The 5,384-nt window shown below is 39.6% G+C and overlaps 1 pseudogene; it reads left to right on the top strand.

The window, feature by feature from the left end:
- Positions 1-3,815: 3,815 nt before the first annotated feature.
- On the top strand, positions 3,816-4,520 carry LOC114103743 (deoxyuridine 5'-triphosphate nucleotidohydrolase pseudogene; annotated as a pseudogene).
- The last annotated feature ends 864 nt before the right edge of the window (positions 4,521-5,384 follow it).

The raw sequence follows: 5,384 nt of genomic DNA, 5'->3' as shown, positions 1-5,384 counted from the left end.
ATTCCCATCGCAACTAATTGGAAAGTGGGAAGAACAATTTCCCCAAGGTACTCCCCAGGAGTAGCTGTTAGCAGATGAAAGTGGGAAGGGGAGAAGTATTCTGCACTGATGAAGATAGTAGATATCCTACTTCATGTACAACCAGAGAAGTGAAAAATTCTGCTTTATTTGTGTACAATGAATCAAAGAGCTTTCTACTGTCATGTATAACTGATTAGAACAACGAAAACAAAGATAGTAAATACCTCTAGCTAGAGTGTGGGCAGGTTGAACACTTAGGTTACCGGCTTCTCTGGATACATCTGAAAGTCTGTTGGTGGTTCATATCCTAGGATTTGTTTATATGAAAGACCTTGGAGCTTCCTTGAAAAAACCTCAATCCAGGGCAAGGGATTGTCATGGCACAGAAGTATGCTTTAAGGATAATGAGCTAGGATAAAGGATAAGTAATGGCTATGGATATGGAACTATTACAATCTGTTTACCACTCTGGCCCAGCCCCTGTGGAGTCATACCTAAGTCCTAGAAAGGGGTACAATAAAAATGTGAGTAAATATGAAAGATTATTTCACTATGATCTCTGTGGGACTCTGAAATGAAAGAGGTCAACACAATTCATGACAATAGCTTCTATAGTGACCTGAGGTGAGGGTCAGCAGTGGGAATGTGTTATACAAAGGTGTGACTACCTGGAGGTGTGGCTCACTGGGAGCCCCCTTTATAAACCAGCTACCATGGTCAGAGAATGCAGCTTTGTAGCTATATTGATTCTGTTTTCCCAACAGGCAATCTGGAAAACACATTAAAGCTAAAAATATTATTCACTTATTCATGTATTCATTAATTCATTGAACAGATGTTTATGCAATGTGTAGCAGACACTGTGCATAGTAGAGAAGATATTAAAAGGAACATGACAGAGTCATTGAAATGAGCACAGACATAGGAACACACAACCACAATGCAGTAGTGTCAGAGCTAGAAAAGAAGTGGGTGGGGTGTGAGAGCACAGAAGAGAGGGAACAGGGTGTGAAAGAAGATTTTTTTTCCTAAAGGGCAATAACTAACTTGAGTTTCAAAAGATGCATATGAATATTCACCCAGCACATTAGGTAAGAAGAGGCATTCTCAAAAGAAGCAGCATAGTAGAAAGCATAATACAGTGCATTTAGGGACCCGAATGGGATGAATTTTGGGTTGGGGAGAGTGGCCAATGAAATACTTCACTATACCAAACTTGTCAAGGATTTTGTAGCTCACTTGGACAGTTGGTATTATGATGAGGAATGGAAAGCCTTTTAGAACTCTTAAGGACAGGATAGTAATAGAAAATTATTTTAGAAAGCTCACTCTAGCTATACTTTGGGTTATGGATTGGAGTTAGCTGAGAATGGAGGGAGTTCAGTTACTTAGATGATGTAGGTAGGGGTCCCAACTGAGACTCTGTGAGGGTTTAGACTAAGGAAATGCACAATGACAGAAGGGAAAAAGAGTAAAGGAAGAATGAGAAGATTTGGTGATTAGTTGGATGTGGACAGAGGAGAAGAGATTTTTTTTGGCATAGTGCTCGGTTAGGATAGGTGAAGCTACTCTGTGGTCACAACAAACCCTGAACTCTCTCAGGTTTAACCTCAAGGCTTTTTTTTTTTTTTTTTCATTTGAAGCTATCTGCTTGGAATTCTTGCCCTCTAAGGATGCCACTATAGGAAGCCAGAATATGTCAATCCCAACTGACATGAAGATTTTTGAGCAGAAAAGCCCTCTGCCCTCCCTCAATTTCCCTAAAAGCAGAACGTAAACTTGCAAGGAGTCCCCTCCTCCCGTCTCTACCAGGAAGGGTAGAAGTTATCATATGGGACAACTCTCACTAGCTCAGAAATGGTTTATCTTCATACGTCTACCTGCCCACGGTGTCCACCTCTGGAGACCTAAACCTGTTTTCCCTTGTTTGTCACTTCTCTTCATTGTTCTTTGTGGAAGATACTGTGTAAGGCAGAGTTCTGAGCCACTGTTCTGAGTTGCCTTTCGTTGAGGTTGCTCCTGTGTGAGGTGCACTGCGCACTTACAATAAAGTGGTTTGTCCTTCTCTTGTTAATCTCTCCTCTTATTACAGGGCTCTGTCTTGACTATGAACTTATGAGGGTTAAGAGGAAATTGTTTCCTCTCTGACACCCTAACTAAGGTGAGTGGGGAGTGTGAGAGGAGTAGCGTTTCTTAACTACCATGTGGAAGAGACACTATCACTTCCATTCCCATTTTCCTGTCCATATCTAGAAGGACAATCCCAGTGTGATTGCAAGAGAGGTGAGAAAATGTTTAGAAACACACAAATATTTGATGTTGTTCTCATTAATAGTGTAGATTAACAGTAAAGACTCTGAAACATGCTGTCTGGGTTTAAATCTCAGTTCCTATTCTTATTACCTCTGTAGCTATGGGCAATCTTCACTTAATAGAATTCTTTTGAAAATTAAATAAAATTAAATGTCCATAAAATACAGAGAACATAGGATGGTAGGCACTTAATATTTTATGTTATTATTAGCCATCTTAAGATGATTCCAATATTTCAGTCTGAATGCGACATGAAAAGGGAAAAAGGAGGAGAATGGAGCAAGCTTAGGGAGGAGAAGTGAATGTGTAGCCATGTTGAGTTTGCAACATCTGTGGGACCTCCAAAGAAGATCCTTCCTAGGCAGTCACAAGATAAAAATGGAGTTTGGGAGACTGGTGGGGGCCAAGAGCTTAAACCCAGGAATCATCAACAAATAGGTGATGCTTTGAAACTTGGCCATGGGCAAGGTCACCTTGGGTAGGTAAATAAGTTCAAGGAAAAAGAATTTTGAGGATGGAACCCTAGAGAATATCAACATTTAAGAAGTGAGAGGGGGGAAAAAGAGTCCACATAGATATACTTATTACAGGGCTGGGGCCTTCCAGGAAACTGAGGCAGCACGAAGACACCTCCAGCCTTGAAACCCTTTTTCTTGTGAGTAAGTCAGAAAGATTTCAGACATGTCAATCAAAGTAACAGGCATGAGTTTATTGAAGAGATAGGAAAAAAGGAAAGGGGACATTGTCAAGGGAAAGAGTAGATTCTCTTAGAGAGGAGGGGGACAGTGTGCCTTTCCTGCACTCCAGTTTTTTTGTTTTGTTGTTGTTGTTGTTGTTTTATTTGTATTTTGTAGATGGACACAATAGCTTTATTTATTTATTTGTTTTTTTGTGGTGCTGAGGATTGAACCCAGGGCCTCACACATGCCAGGAAGGCGCTTTACCACTGAGCCACAACCCCAGCCCCTGCACTCCAGTTTTATTGGGGATCCCAGAGAAGTTTCCAGAGAGTTCCACCCATATCCACCTCTTGACTTTTGACTGACAGCAGAATGACATCAGCCTTTAAAATCCCCACTGCCAAGACAATTCTAGGTCACTTTGGCCTGTGTTGACTGATTTTAGTTGGATTCTTTGCCATAAATCCTTACATATTTTATACTAGCAGAAATTATCCTCATCTCCCTGTGTTTTAAGATCTGGTCTGTGAAAGGGTCACAAAAGTCTCCCACTTCAGTACCTTGGGTTCCTTTTATCGACATTATTTTGGACCTTCATTTCTCCTATAGATCACAGGTAGTTTGCTGAGGAATGTGACATAATCTGTCCACTTAAGCCAGGCAGGCTGCAGGTAACTTGCTTCTTGAAAAAAAAGAATGTGGGGTCAGTACAGTGGGCCCATTTTTTAGAATTATTCCTTTAACCTCATGTTCCCAACATTTGCATCTCTCTGTTCCTATCATAACCAAATTAGGGTTCATCCCCTGCTCTCTTTTCTGGTCTCTTCGTCTTCTCTTGCCCTCCGGTGCTGCCATGCCCTCTTCTGAAGAAGTAACCGCCATTTCCCCCAGCAAGCGGGCCGGCCTGCGGAGGATGGCTGCTTGCGGCTCCGCTTTGTTCGACTATCGGAGCACGCCACGGCCCCGGCCCCGACCCAGGGGTCCGCGCGGGGCCGCAGGCTATGACCTGTACAGTGCCTATGATTATATAGTACCACCTATGGAGAAAGCCCTTGTGAAAACAGACATTCAGATAGCTCTTCCTTCTGGGTGCTATGGAAGAATAGCTCCACGTTCTGGCCTGGCTGCAAAATACTTCATAGATGTAGGAGCTGGTGTCATAGATGAAGATTATAGAGGAAATATTGGTGTTGTGTTATTTGATTTTGGCAAAGAGAAGTTTGAAGTAAAAAAAGGTGATCGAATAGCACAGCTCATTTGTGAACGGATTTTTTATCCAGATATAGAAGAAGTTCAAGTGTTGAATGACACTGAAAGGGGTTCAGGAGGTTTTGGTTCTACTGGAAAGAATTAAAATATAGGTCAAGTATAGAAAAATGTTACTTTCTCTTAAAAATAAAGACTTTCTGCTTAAAGTGTTAGTATTTTGCACGACTGAAAAGCTAGCTTTAGCTTCTGAAAGTTTATTTTCTTACAATAAAGGAAAGAGTTTCTTTGTTAGTATCACATGGAAACTTTCTTGTATTTTTTCAGTTTATGGTTGTATGTAAATCTGTGGTAATCTAATGCAAAATTTTTAAAATCAAATGTACATTAATTTCAAATTTTAAAAAATGTTCAATAAATGATTCCTTTCAAAAAAAAAAAAAAATAACCAAATTAGTAGGAGGAAACCAAAAGGAAATAGAAGGGGAGTTTGAGAGAGCATTAATCATTTAATAATTAGTAACAACTTACCAATATTTAATTTTTCCTTTAGTTCACGATAATAATACTATTTGATATTAACTTTTTTGATATAAGCTAATTGAATTTAGTTTATAGTTTTAAAATAAATTTAGTTTATAGTTTTAAAATAAATCATTATTAAGCAAGGCACAGTGGCACACCTGTAATTCCCAGCAGCTTGGGAGACTGAGGCAGAAGTTTCACAAGTTCAAGGCCAGCCTCAGCAACTTATTGAGGCCTTAAGCAACTTAGCAAGACGCTGCCTCAAAATAAAATAAAATAAAATAAAAAAAGGTCTGGGGATGTGGCTCAGTGGTAAAGTGTCCCTGGGTTCAATCCCCAGTACAAATAAAGAAGAAATACAAGATAGAGTTGTGGTTCAGTGGTAGAGCTCTTGCCTAGCATGTGTGAGGCACTGGGTTCAATCCTCAGCATCATATGAAAAAATAAATGAATAAAATAAAGGCGGTTGGTCCATCCACAACTACAAAAAAAAAAAATTGAAAAAAAAAAGAAGAAATACAAGCGTAACTGAAGTGGGAAAAAAAATCAGTTTATAATTATCAGTATTTAGAATCAATTTTTTTTTTTTTGGTCAGCATTGAGTTAGGAAAGCAACTCTTCTCTTACCAAAGAAAGATC

Source organism: Marmota flaviventris, chromosome 10 (genome assembly GCF_047511675.1).
Source record: "Marmota flaviventris isolate mMarFla1 chromosome 10, mMarFla1.hap1, whole genome shotgun sequence".
NCBI classification, from domain to species: domain Eukaryota; kingdom Metazoa; phylum Chordata; class Mammalia; order Rodentia; family Sciuridae; genus Marmota; species Marmota flaviventris.
The sequence above is the reverse complement of the archived record's forward strand: the minus strand, read 5'-3'. Positions and strand labels throughout refer to the sequence as shown.